The 15391-nt window shown below is 34.0% G+C and overlaps 1 protein-coding gene across 2 annotated transcripts in view; it reads right to left on the reverse strand.

Moving 5' to 3' along the window:
- Nucleotides 1-4982: 4982 nt before the first annotated feature.
- LOC118185412 (nephrin-like) overlaps nt 4983-15391 on the reverse strand; it is a 1505573-nt gene continuing 1495164 nt past the window's right edge. For both annotated transcript variants that reach the window (XM_085813712.1, XM_085813714.1), the window contains one exon: nt 4983-5279. The gene's annotated coding sequence lies outside the window, so the exon portion shown is untranslated. The remainder of the gene's footprint in view (nt 5280-15391) is intronic.

Raw genomic sequence — 15391 nt, forward strand, 5'->3', positions numbered from 1 at the left:
CTGATATAAAAGACCAAAAATTCAACAACTTATTAGAGATTTCGCAAATGGTTTTTCGCGGAGCCCTTTCTAATGCAGCAACATTTTCCCAATGATTTAATTCAGTTGGTTACCAAATCAGTCAACAAAGATCTCGTTTGATAGGTACCCGATTAAAAGGGGCTGTATTATATTTTGATTTGTAAACAATGTTGTAACTTTTATTTAAGTTAAATATTTAAACTTATTTTGCGGTAGGCATTAACACGTACAACTAATTTTTGGAATATAATTGGAATAAAGCGAATTATGTATATCCAGATAGAATGATGAATTCAAAATATTATCTGAGTATTTTTATGAATTGTTATGAGAAAATTAATGGTTTTCAATCTTTTAAGACAAAAGATTGTTGAATGATCAGTATGGAAATGTTAAAAAGAATGTCTATTTAATCTGAATACACATACCAATTCAAAGGAGAAAACATAAAATTTTCTCTGTTTCACTTCAATTAAAGCAATTTTTTTTCAGTATCTATGCACGTTAAGACACAATAACACGCCGAATAAATACTAATTCAGAAGTCAAACAACAAAAATCAGCGTTATACCTACAAAATTTTCACAGGACTAGTTTCGATGGTTTTACCGAACCATCATCTTCAGCTGCAAAACCGCAAATGAACAAGATAGGAAATAATGATTAGATAAGATAAGAAAGCTTGGACAAGAATAAGCAAGTGGCGCCATCTGTTGGCGAAACCAGAACTAAAACATAATTTCTCTAAAAGCCGAAGGCAAATTTGGATTGGAATTAGGATCGTTAACTAGAACAGAAAGATTTTTATGAATGTGAAATGCCTCTAGAAAATCCAGTTCTCCAATGGAAGATGTTTTTTGAATAATTTTGGCAGCAGAAAAATTGAAAGTGTGATTTTCGGACCAACAATGTTGAGCAACAGAAGACTTCTGTGTTTCCTTTTTTCTAACATATGCCTCATGTTCTTTGACGCGAAATTTTAAGGCTCTCTTAGTTTGGCCAATGTAAATTAAACCACACTGGCAAGGAATCCTATAAATACCCCAGGAATTCATATCCGGAATGGGGTCCTTGAGTATAGAAGTTGGAATTTTAAATTAATAATCTAAAAATAAATTTCTAAAATATAATTTTAACTTCTCACAAACCTGTAAACCCTCGATTCCAAAGATTTTGGCTCCTATCGAAAAAGCTTTCAAGTTCAGTAAAGTTTCAGATTCACAGAAAGAAATGATTAGGCATCTTATCGCTCATAATGTGAAATTCAATAATAAACCTTTGAAACCAAATCTAACTGCGAGAGAAAGAGCTACAATGCGCGAAATTCATTCTAACCCGGATATTATCATTTCAAAGGCCGACAAAGGCGGCCAGATAGTCGTCATGGATAAGAACACTTACATCGATGGTGTCACTAAACTCTTAAACGAAGGACCATATAATCCGATCCCTAAAGATCCTTCACCTTCGGACTTATCCAAAATAAAAACTGCGATCAAATCTTCGCAAATCATTTCAAGCAACTTAAAACATTCGCTTATCCCATCTGTTGCGAATTGTGCCAGATTATATGCTCTTCCCAAAATTCATAAAAGTGGTATTCCTTTCCGCCCTATTGTATCAAATTTAGGTACTGCCTCGTATCCTTTAGCTAAATATTTGGTTTCAAGATTTTCCACTCTATTAGACAATAACATTTACACCATAAAAAATTCAATAGAGTTTGTAAAAAAGGTTAAAAACATTTCTCCTAGTAATTTACTCATGGTTTCTTTTGATGTAAAATCATTATTCACCAATGTCCCAGTGGAGGGTGCATTAAGATGTCTAGAAACCAGACTTCGCGAATTTCATTTCTCTTGCATCGAAATTGAGGAGCTAATTTCTCTCACTCAACTCTGTTTGAAACAAACACATTTTGTTTTCCAAAATAAATATTACAAACAAACTGAGGGATTAGCCATGGGAAGCCCCCTCAGTCCCATCCTGGCTGATATCTACATGCATTATTATGAATCAAAATTGTTTGAAACTTTAAACTTCCCGGCATGGTTCCGCTACGTAGACGATACTTTTACCCTGTTTGAAGGTAATAAAGATGATTTAAATAAAGTTCTTTCAACAATGAATTCTATTGATCCTGCTATTCAGTTCACTTTTGAACTTGAGACTTGCAATTCTCTTCCGTTTCTCGACATTCTGGTCACACGTAACACATCCAACTTCAGTACTACAGTTTACCGTAAACCTTCATCGGTTTGCCTTCCACCACACTTTAAATCAGGTCATCCGACTAAACAAAAGTTAGCTTCATTTTATTCCTATGTTTTCCGTGCTCTTCAAGTTTGCTCCTCCAAATTAGCCCTTGATGAAGAACTAAATTATTTAAAAGCAATAGCTATTGACAGGGGCTTTTCACCCAACATTATTAATCAAGCAGTTAAAAAATTCTCATCTGAACACACTTAAAGCCACACTCTTATTTTAGGAGATTATAAAAATTCTGTTGTCATTCCCTTCTTTCCATCAATTAGCTATAAAGTTGCACATATTTTGCAGAAATTTAACTTTCGGGTTGTTTATTCTCCCATCAATAAAATTCCAACTTCTATACTCAAGGACCCCATTCCGGATATGAATTCCTGGGGTATTTATAGGATTCCTTGCCAGTGTGGTTTAATTTACATTGGCCAAACTAAGAGAGCCTTAAAATTTCGCGTCAAAGAACATGAGGCATATGTTAGAAAAAAGGAAACACAGAAGTCTTCTGTTGCTCATTCCTTGCCAGTGTGGTTTAATTTACATTGGCCAAACTAAGCCTTAAAATTTCGCGTCAAAGAACATGAGGCATATGTTAGAAAAAAGGAAACACCGAAGTCTTCTGTTGCTCAACATTGTTGGTCCAAAAATCACACTTTCAATTTTTCTGCTGCCAAAATTATTCAAAAAACATCTTCCATTGGAGAACTGGATTTTCTAGAGGCATTTCACATTCATAAAAATCTTTCTGTTCTAGTTAACGGTCCTAATTCCAATCCAAGTTTGCCTTCGGCTTTTAGAGAAATTATGTTTTAGTTCTGGTTTCGCCAACAGATGGCGCCACTTGCTTATTCTTGTCAAGGCTTTCTTATCTTATCTAATCATTATTTCCTATCTTGTTCATTTGCGGTTTTGCAGCTGAAGATGATGGTTCAGAAAAACCATCGAAACTAGTCCTGTGAAAATTTTGTAGGTATAACGCTGATTTTTGTTGTTTGACTTCTGAATTAGTATCTATGCACGTTTTAATCAATTACATTTATAGTTATTTAGATTGTCAAAAATAACTACTCATATACTTTTTAAAATGTCACATCATTTGCAAATTCTATAATCAGTATTTAGCATTTTATTTTCATTTAATATTTCGTGGCAAAAATATTCTTTTATTCTGCGCTCCTTTAATATTGCAAATAACTTGAATGAACTGCATTGACGAACTATAGCTGTAAACAACATTGAGTTATACTGTATTTTGTTTTGATATTGAGTGCTTAAAGCTGAAGGTAAACATCTCAAACCTTGTCTAATGATGAAAAACCGTAAAAATTGCCTGTTGCAGTACATAATTCGATAGCTCATTGGTTACCTATTGTTTATTGCAGAAACACTTCCTCATTTGCTTCTCCTTTCCTTAGCTACGAAAATATACTTCGCTTTTGATTGAAAAATGCCTGAGCAAACAAACAATTTTAGGAGTTCGTGGAAATGAGTGATTAAAGCGATGTTTGATAAACATTAATGAATGCATATTTCAGAAGAGTATATAATAAATACGATTCTTTATCCCTAATTATGTGTCGTAGATGCTAATTTGAAAATATTGCGCAGGTGTTTCAGGAAAAAAGTAAGTTAATACTGAATAAGGTTTCGTTTAATGTTCTGCTCTGCATCTATACGCCTAAGAAAGAACAATAACAGATGAGATACTAACAGACTCGATTACTGGATACATTTGTTTGCATGCTTACTGTTTTCTTTTAAGATTGTTTAAATGATTATATTCAAATTCTTTAAGCAGACACAAGTATAATAAGTCTTAAGTGTGCAAAACGCGTCTGTATATGTTTTAGATATTTCAAGTAAGTTACAAGAAAAATACATTTTCATAACACTACAGTCTCGAAACGAATTGCTTACAAGCAGAAGAATATTTTCCTCAAGTGAACACTAATACTAAGTAAATTGCCTGTTAATACCCATTTTAAGTTATGCTTAATAAATACAATCTCAGTTATATTTACACTACATTAATAGCATACTCAAATTTAGCAGAAGGAATTTCTACATTCTTCAGTTCTAAAATGCACTATTTTATTCCAAAGAAGCGTTTGTGAAAATGACAGTTGTCTTGTAATTGATAGAGTCATTTCATAGCAGTTTTTTTAATTAGTAATTACTCGGAATTAATTAATTTCTTTAGAATTCTAATTTATCTGAGTGATACTGTAATTAGAAAACGGAATTAAATAACTGAATTAAAAATGTGATTCATCAACTTTGTCGTTGCACAAAACATAAGAACTTTAATTTACCTTCCATGCTGACGTATTTCAAAGTGACAACTGACCTGTTCATGTAATAGTATTTACCTCGTGAACTTAGAAATTGTAACATTGGGCGTTGCACAATATTCTGGAATTATAGAATATTTTTCTTCGAAAAGGACCAAAACTTATCACTTCGTGTACAACTTGTTCTCTGATTTTTCAAAAAAGGATAAATTACAAGGTAGCACACCATATTTCTTCAAACTATGCATTTCTGCGAGAAATTTTTATTCCTCAACACTTGCATTTTTTTACAATCATTTATTTAAATTCTTTTAAAAATGCTTCAATATTATCTGTAATTGTGTATGATATATTCCAAAGGAGATAATTTTGTGTTACGGCTACCAATAAAAAAGTCAGATACATATCTAAAATATTAACGATTTATTAACTGTTTACAACATCTATCTTCTACAGTAACATAAATTTCAAGATAAATAAAACAGTTTAAAGTTCTATACCATATCTTCATATGTACATATAAACTCTAAACAATTATAAATAGTCTTCAGGGATTGCACCTTTGTTGAAATTAAAACGTGTTAGGACATGTCCAAAGATGTCCTGTCTGAGCAGTTTCAGTAGCACAGCTTCATGATGGGTCATTTATCCTGGATTCAGACCTTCTTCAAATTGCAGAGTTAATTTTATAAAAATAGAAATTTCCTGTAAAGAAATTGAAAAGAACGTTTTCGTTGAAATGCATAATAATAACACTATGCATTAATTAAAAGGAAAGAATAATTTAAAATTTGGTCTAGAAATTGTGATTTATCAAAGAAAATATATTTTTTGCTCCTCAGGAAAATGTGTCAAGAAAGAACACATACTAAAATGTTAGGTTTTTATTTTGTTTATACAAAAAATTATGTTATTTCATAATTACATTATATATACTTCATTACTAATTCTATTTTTTATTCTTAGTACGAAGTAAATGAAGTATGTAAATCGTATTTTAAGGAAAATATTTATTTTGACGGCTCTTGAATTCATTTAGACGATTATTTTACGTGACATCTGCACAGACGGACAGAATAAATATTATTTTTTCAAAACCTACTGCAAAATGGATTTAAAATAGACTCAAAAGGAATTTTTTCGTGACATCTGTACATATGTACATATGCATGTATATAATTCAAAATCGATTAGCCATAGAACGTTGAAATTTTGTAAATGGGACTGCTATAACATCTATATGTGCATCTCCCTTTCTCGTTGCTATCGGCCGCATCAAACATGTATATACTTACCCTTTTACCTTGCCCTTTGAGCTGTATTTTATATCTTTGTATTTTGATAAATTGTGCATGTTTTGTTTTAAATGATAAAATTATGTTGTTCTTATGTTTCGGTTAGGGTTTTTATGCCTTTAGTTAATCTGCATGCAATAATTGTAGAATTATTAGTAATTTAAAAGTTAGAGGGGCGCTAGGCCTAACGAGATCGCCATTTGTATACATTTGAGACTCTTAGTCGAACAGTGATTTAAGTCAGTTGGTGCTCCAACTTCAGTATCTTTTTTCCAGTGGAACCAAAAGTAAACTTTCAATTTTGTGCTACGAAAATGTTGTCTTCCCGACCGTTGGCTGAATTTCTTCGTTTCGCGTACAAACTCTAATTTTAATCGTGAAAATTGTTTAAGAGCTTTTATCTGTATTTGATGTTTTAGATTTTTCTGTATTTTAATATTTTTAATGAAGATGTTTTGAGATTTTAAGCAATTTTGTCTTGCCGTGAAGTGAGTAACATCATTGTCCACGGCCTGCTCTGTGAGCAAATGTGCTTGAAGTCTTCCAGGATATGAAACTCCAGCTGCTAAAGTGGATGAGTAGGAAGACATTGAGCTTTATCTAGTGCTATTGAAATTACAATGAAATAATTGCACGTGCAGAGAGACTCTCTGACGACCCTGTACACTGAATGTTATGAGAAATTACACATGAAAGCGTTTACTGCAAAGATACTGTTTTGTTTTGATTCAGCAAACCATTATATGGCATAATCACGGTTATACTTCATATTTACTACATATATACTAAACGTAGTAACTGCATGTAGTTACTATATGCAATTTCACTGTGAGTCTGGCATAATTAATTTTGCAATAGTATCACAACTTTATCATGTTGTAAGTTACACTGTATATTGTAGCATTGCGATTTATTTGATATTGCACTGTTACATAAACTTTGCATGCTGAATATTGTACTGCTTATCTGTAGCATGCCATTTACTTAGATTTGCACTGTATGTAATAAATGTTTGGTGCATTTGCTCATATGTATGATGCTTTTCCACTTGTAATTCGCAGTCCAGCGCTTGAGGATATTTAGTGAGAAAACATTCATTGCACAGCACTGACAATTTTCCTTACATTGGCACTGGAGTATATTCACACAATTTTCCAATTATTTTCCATTCCACCACCTTCGATTTTTTGAGTTTATCTTGTCCTGACAACGACAGTCTCAGAATGCATGCATTCAGGAGATTGTAAAACAAATCTTGAATAGCTGAAAAGATGCTACCCCAGTGGATTATCATTTGCCTTGTCGATGGCACAGAATTCTGGGAATACTGATGTTGAAATAAATAACGTTATTTATCTAGACGAAATGACGCAAAACCTGGGAAATGATGAATGCCAGAAAACGAACATTATGGATTTTACAGTTAAAGAAATTACTATATTCTTAATTCCAGAAATGGATTAACCATTATGCAAAATAATCAGTAGCTTAGGGCATGAAACAAAGGGAAAGCACAGAAAAGTTTCATTGCCATTTTGCAAAGGAATGGTAAAATAAACCAAGACCGAGAGAGAAGAAATGTGGCGAGACAGGCGTAAATGTATGTGGGGACATCAAAGGCGTAAGTTCTTAGGCCTTTGAAAGTCTGAATTCGACGCCAATTACTTCAGCAATGCTGTCATGATGCATTGCTATATTATAACATTGAAGTAATATAAATAAAAATTTGAAATTCGCACTATTTTGCTGCTAAGGAAAATACACATTTGACGTAAAATAGAAGGATTAAATGCATGACAATGCAAGGGAAAAAGAGAACCTAAATATAGAAACTGATTGGAAGGGAGTTTTATATTCAAAATAAAGAAAGGAATCTGAAAGCTTCATTTCGTCTGATAAGAATTGCGTGATTTCCTTGAAGCATTAAAAACAAGAAATCCTTGATTTCTTTTGAAGCATTAGAAATTGTGATACTTGTAATTGGAAATGCGTTTTCTTTAAATTGAAGCAAAGGAAAAATCAGCTACTTCGAAGACATGCGAGACGCCTTTTATTAAAATAGAAACGACAGCTTGTTTCTTTGAATTAAAATAAAGTCTGTTTTCTGTATGTATTGCTAGAAACCGAATGAAAAAAGGGTTTGAACTGATAAGAAATGTTTGGAAAATCCTACAGGAATTGAAACATCAAAGTCACAATTTAGATAGAAATAAGCGGGTCCAAAGAAAGTCCATGCTAACACATTGGCTTTGTAAAATTGAAACTGCTGGTATTTTTTTTTTATTTCACTTTATTAGGAGATTAATTTACGAAAAAAATTCCTATTTTATTTTTCTTTCCTTTTTAGAAAGTATTAAGGTTTTTTCCAATTCCATTATCTGTATCATTATGTGTAACATAATTCATCATACTGTAAGTAGATCCAAGAATGTACTGCTATAACTCAGAATTTATATAAATTGAGAGAAGTGATTAATAATTAATCAGTTATAATAATCGTTAATATATTCGCCAACCGTATTTATACAGATTATCATTTCTACTTTCATACCATTAATATAATTACGCAGATTATCTTCTTTAGCGCCGACAGGCATTATACTCGTAAATTTAAGTTCCCGTCTTTTAGCGAATTGTTTCACCGGTCTTTCAGTTCTCATGCAGAAACTGTTTTGTTTCAGCATAAAAATAAATATTGTTTTCAATAGCGAAAACGTCATACAGCATGCTTAAGTTCTTGGTTATGCCAAGAAAGTAAGCATGCTATGCTTATTCCTTTGCTTAATTTTTCCTTTGTTTCAATTCATAGAAAAACGCATTTCCAATTACAAGTATCACAATTTCTTATGCTTCAAAAGAAATCTAGGATTTCTTGTTTTTAATAGTTCAAAGAAATCACGCAGTTCTTATCATACGAAATAAAGCTTTCAGATTCCTTCCTTTATTTTGAACATAAACTCCTCTTCCAATCAGTTTCTATATTTAAGCATACATGTTCGTGCTATTATCGCATGTTTTGCTTAAAGCATGATGCAACCGGAAAGATGAAAATGAGCGTCATCGCTAAAGAACACATGGGCATCATGAGGCGTATTGTCAAGAACGGCTTTGCATGCACTTTTTTGTGAAAGAAAATCGCGTGGATTAAGTTTTTGCACCACTGCCAATTTATATGGATGAAAATGCAGTACGTTGAAAAGTAAGATTCCACGGAGAACGCGCGCTTCTCTCTCGTCCATTGCATGATCGGTACTAAACCTAGATGACATAAAACTTTAGATAACGCTCTTTTCAATAAGCGCCACCCCACCCTTCTCGGAATAAATGTCGCTAGATGGCGCGCTTTTCAAAGAAGAAAGTTTCCCTGCCGCACCCAGTACTAACCATTTGCATATTCCAACTTCTTCTTACTTTCATGTGATTTTGACATTCGTCAGATCATTCCTTCCTGATGTTGCAATTTTAATGGCCAGCAGTGTATTATTCTTAAACCTAATTGTATACTTCTTTTGACCTGATTCGCAAATATGCGTGTACTGGGTCAGAGCCACTCAGACGGTATAGCGGTTAGTGACGCTAATTACCATATCTAAGGGCTCAGGTGCAGATCCCAGAGAAGGTATGGATATTGTAATCTAAGGTGTCTGTGCGGCATGGAGGCACTCAAGATAAACGGCGAGCCAAGGTCACCTCGAGAGATTGTGTTAGGGAAGGAGGAATAGTTGAACCCCGGACTGACCTTCGGGTTATTCTAAGAGCAGAAATGCACAGTTAATGCTACGGAACTATATCTGCGCGATTTTCAATGGTCAAATTCTGGTATCCTACTTACTTCTACCTGGACATGTATTAGATCAAAGGCTGTGCTCGAGATTGGAAACAATTGATCCCCATTTGTGTTATAGGAACATAAAAATAAATCATTCAACAGGAAATAATAAACATTTGTATTATTATTATGATGATGAAATAATTATTTAATAACTATTATCATTATTAAATTATTTTAAATCTGAAAAACTACATATGCAGTGGCAGGAAGTGCAGTTAATTTGAAAATATAATGACCCACATAGCACAAAAACATCCTTGGGATATCCCGAGGATGTTGCTCGCGGGATATGCGCACATCCTCAGGGCATCTCGGAATATCCCGCAAACCTCCTAAACACCTCCTCCCGAGTGCTTAATGTCACATCCCAGTACATCCTCAGGACACATCCTAACTAAGCCCCATCGACAGCGTGCGGGATGTAATTAGGATATAAACTCCTACTTACTACATCCTCAGGATATCCCGGGATATCCCGGTAACCTCCTAAACACATCTCATTATATCCTAAGAACATCCTATCTATGTCCCATCGACAGCGTATGGGATGTTATTAGGATTTAAAGTCCTACTTACTACATCCTCAAGACATCCCGTAATATCCCAGGTTCCTCCTAAACTCATCCTCCCGAGTGCTTAATGTCACATCCCAGTACATCCTTAGGACATCCTATCTAGGTCCCACCGACAGTATATGGGATGTTATCAGGATTTGAAATACTAGTTACAATATGCCTTTAACCTCTTAAATACATACTCTCAACTGCTTAATGTTACATCCCAGTATATCCCCAGAAATCTTCTTTATATTCCAGTGAAAGTGTTTGAAGGTGTTATGATAACCTGAAACTTGCTTATTTTCCACAGATATCTCAGGTCCTCCATCTGTGGTTACTATGAAAAAATAAGGAATGTTAAGAATATTTATACAATTTATTTTTCTAATTTGAATTTCAATTTATTTAATAATTTGTAAATATATCTAAACTGAGCAAGGGACTTGAAATGAATTATTAATACAAAATATTATAAGAGAAAATTTTCCTTTAAAATATTAAAAATCTTTCGATCATTTTTAACCATTCAATAGCCCAAAACTCAATTCTTCGATATATAAATTATTCTACAAATTCAGTTCTGACTTCAGTTAATTTGTATTCAAAATTCAATAATAAAATTAAGCATTTAATAACCTTTAAGTAGTGGATCAGATGTGTGTAAATTTTGAAACTCTGAACTTAAGTCGGTTACGTTGATTGAATCATTATTCATAGCTACAATATGATTAAACAGTTCATGAGCTCGTCTTGCTATTTGCTGTAATGGAGCGGAAGATTTTCTGATCAGTTTTTTTATAGAAGATATATAGCTTTCAATTTTAAATGCTCTGTAATTATCTAACGGCCTAAACATTTTGATTCTGTATTTTGCATAAGAGTCTAATCGAAATATGAAGTAGTAAAAAATGATCATATAGCTTTTTGTTAAATAAAAAAAAAATAAATAAATGGGCTAGTGTACAGTAAAAATTGACGGTATCCTGTAGCTTTCCAGTGTTTCATTTCTTTTAGTGTTGGTTCCTTGGTTTTCTTCCAAATTCATTGATACATAAGGCTTTAAAAACTGGTCATTTTTAAAAAAATATTAGTTCAACATTTTTATGTGGTAATCGTGCTTGTAAGGTGCCTCCGCCTATTCTAATAGTAATCATTTTTTTGTACTACTTCTAAGCACACAAGGAGCATAAAGTCTAACGGAATATTTATTAGTCGTATATTTGGAATACACTGACTATCAATAAGTATTTGGACACCTATGCAAATGACGATATCTGAGGTCCCAAGGTACGCCACGGACTCCGCCGGTATATATCGTGTAGGAAACAGCATCGGCTTTAGTCGCATGCAAGATGCCTCGCAGTTCGGAGCTCTCTGATTTCGAGAAAGGTATAATTATCGGGTATCACAAATGTGGCCGATCCTTAAGGAACATATCTAGCGATCTGAAGTACCCAATATCGACAGTGGCCTATGTGATTAAGAAGTGGAAGGTGAGCGGTGATTGTTGGAATGTGCCCCGAGTCGGCGGTGTCCGCCGATAACATCGCGGACGAAAAAGTCGCGGAGAAAACAACGCAAAGCAAAAACGTCGTGCTACAAAACATCGTGGGAGAAAACATCGCAAAGAGAAATCATCGCAGTTCTAAGACATCGTGGTACAAAACATCGTCGTCGAAAATAAAGCGGTTCAAAAACTTCGCAGTTTAAAAACATCTTCGTCAAAAATATCGCGTTAAAAAATAAAGTGTCTACAAAAAAGTAAAGTGTGTTATCGCATGACGATAACATCGCAGACATGCTTTTTTCAGGTTTTAATAATTGTAAATACATATTCACATAATAATTTGTGAGCGCAAGATGTGAAGAAGGATAATTTTTACTTCACATTTTTTATTGACTAATAAATTTTTGCTGAGAAAATAAGAAAACTTAAGTATAGAAAATTAATGCAACTTATAGCACTTAATAGAATTTTAAACCGACATACTTAACTAAAAAAGGTCATTAATAAGTCATTTTTATAAAGTTTTTACTGGTAATTTTTCATGAAAAGTATAATCTATAAGCTGCATTTAATTTTCTATGTTTAAGTTTCCTTCTTACTTTTTTAGTTTAACTTATAGCACTTAATAGAATTTTAAACCGACATACTTAACTAAAAAAGGTCATTAATAAGTCATTTTTATAAAGTTTTTACTGGTAATTTTTCATGAAAAGTATAATGTATAAGCTGCATTTAATATTCTATGTTTAAGTTTCCTTCTTACTTTTTAAGCAAAAATTTATTAACTAATAAAAAATTGTAAAAATAAAAATTATCCTTCTTCATATCTTGCGTTCACAAATCTATATGGGAATATGCATTTACAATTATTAAAACCTGAAAAAAGCATGTCTGCGATGTTATCGTCATGCGATGATTTGTAGACACTTTATTTTTTACCGCGATATTTTTGACGACGATGTTTTTAAACTGCGAACTTTTTGAACCGCTTTATTTTCGAAGACGATGTTTTGTACCACGATGTTTTCTCTCACGATGTTTTGCAGCACGGCGTTTTCGCCTTGCGTTGTTTTCTCCGCGACGTTTTCGTCCGCGATGTTTTTGCCGCGATGTTTTCGGCTGTAACCGAGTCGGCAGACCAACGAAACTGGGGGATAGAGACCGACGAGTGCTGTTCAGAGAAATTCGGAAGAACCGCACCCAACCGATATCCCTCATCCGCGAGGAGTTTCAACAGGCATCCGAGAGTATTGTTTCAATGAATACCATCCGTAAGGAAGCACATCTGCTTGGTTTTCATGGTCGTGCTGCTGCCCATCAGCTTTTAATCACAATGTCCAACCGTGCTGCTCGGTTAATGTGGTGCAAAGCACATCGAAATTGGACCGTAGATCACTGGAAATGGGTTCTTTGGAGTGACGAATCAAGGTTCACCCTTTACCGTTCGGACGGCAGGGTCTGAATCTGGAGTCTACCTGGAGAACGTCTCCTGCCAGAATGCATTGTGCCAACAGTCAAGTTCGGCGGAGGTGGAATTATGTTCTGGGGATGTTTCTCCTGGTATGGGCTGGGACCCTTGGTGCCCATTCATGGTAAGCTCAACTCCGATGCCTACTGCACTATTTTGGATGACAATGTGCTTCCTACGTTGTGGCAGTTTTACGAATTGGACCCCCGTTACTTTCAGGACGACAATGCCAGTTGTCATGTTTCGACGTTAACCAAGACTTGGTATGGTGCCAATGGAGTTCATCGAATGGACTGGCCTGCCCAGAGTCCAGACCTGAACCCTATCGAGAACCTCTGGGACGAGTTGCATCGCCGAATTCAGGGGTGCACTACCCGTGCAAAATCGGTGAAGGAACTTCTATGTCTTCTCCAAGCCGAGTGGAAGAAAATACTACTAGCTCTCATACAAAGACTTGTGGAAAGTATGCCCCGGAGGGTCCACGCTGTAATTACCTCTCGTGGATTTTGAATAAAGTTAGTTTTTCTTTTCTATCACAGATGTCCAAATACTTATTGGTAGTCAGTGTATTCCTTAAATGGGGATAATCGTTTTGGTAATCGTCATCGGTCAGTTCTTCTTGAGACATAAAAGTTCATATTTCGAATCAGAGTTTGAAATGGAACTTAAAGAATACTTACCAGGGCGAAAATTCGACACAGGCTTTTTTCATAATTAAATGCTACTTCATCTTCTGAATAATCCGATAATATACGTTGATTTATTCTGCTATAAATCCGTCTTATAGATATCTGAGATAATTTTTTTTAGTTCTGATCATTTTTGTAGAATAAGGGAAAAATTTTGAAACTTACTTTTCACACACCCTCAATGTAATGCTTGCAAGCGTCAGCAAGTCAGTTCGTAACTGAAACAGAATTTGGAACGACGGCTATTAACGTTTAGCAGAATAGCTGAATTCTGGAAATCAGAAAGTAAGTACGTGTACTTTCCGCTTTGTTCAAGGATATCACTATTACGGAGCAATTAAAACTATTGGGGGCATTCTGCGTCCTTTGTTGTGAAGGGATTTTTCGCTCATGGTTCCTACCTCTATGGTTTCCCTTGTAGGAGGATACAAAGAACGGAAGGTCTGACACATAAATCTGCCACGTTAGCAAAAGAGAAATCTTGGGGCATCGGCTACAGAAAAAGTGCTAAGAGGTGTTACATTCTGAGCGGAGCTCGGTTTCTCAAAAGCAAAGAAATTTTGAGAAGCAGTTTTACGTGCAATGATAATGATGGAAACAAAGTTTTAAGATTTTCACCTCCAATTGTTATTTATAGTATAAAATAAAGTAATAAAACTGGTGAGTTTAAGGAACGCGTTTAATTTAAAAATTAAATCATTTTAATTTAAAGTTTGAACATCTATTTAATCCGTTATCTAATTTTGAGTTTTCATAACAACATTTAGCTTTGTGTTATATGCCTTGAAGAAACGTGTTTACTGCATTTTCTGGATGTTACAAATACATTAATAAAGCAGTAATTATTGTTAAATTATGAGGAATCATGTAGCATTGCCGGCATAGCGTATAAGACTGCAGAGCACTGGATATATTTTTTTCGCGCTTTTTTTGCAAAGACTGAATATTTGTATGGTTAAACAGTGGTCAAAGTGAGGTTTGAGGAGAGTAAGAACTTAATGTTAGTTCTTCTCATTCTCAAACCTCATTTTCCTATTACAGAGAGGTAAAAAATAAGATACTTCTTACCTCAGTCGCTTTGAAAGACTAATTCTCATTATTAAAAGACTTACCAGAAAATGAACGAAGAAACTGCAATGAATTTTTTAGCCCAATAAAATTATTCTTCTGTTTATAAATTAAAATTAAAGCAACTTAAACCTCGTACAAACTAGTTTTTAACTGCGTCTGTAAACTAAAATTTCGCTTGTTAAAAAGAAAAAGTTATTGTTACTTATTACTGCACAGCACTAAACATCATTCATTACTAATATAATAGTGTAACAGATCAAAAAGTTTTTTTTTTCTTTTGCAGTTTCAAAGTATAGTTATTTCTATGCTAAGAACTGTCGATGAATTTAATAGAATACTTTTATAACTTGATATTTCTGATTAGTGCCTCAGAGACGAGTAAGCGATTAGTGAGTGAT

Source organism: Stegodyphus dumicola, chromosome 3 (genome assembly GCF_044657685.1).
Source record: "Stegodyphus dumicola isolate Sdum_Otavi_A_Nest chromosome 3, ASM4465768v1".
Lineage (NCBI taxonomy): Eukaryota > Metazoa > Arthropoda > Arachnida > Araneae > Eresidae > Stegodyphus > Stegodyphus dumicola.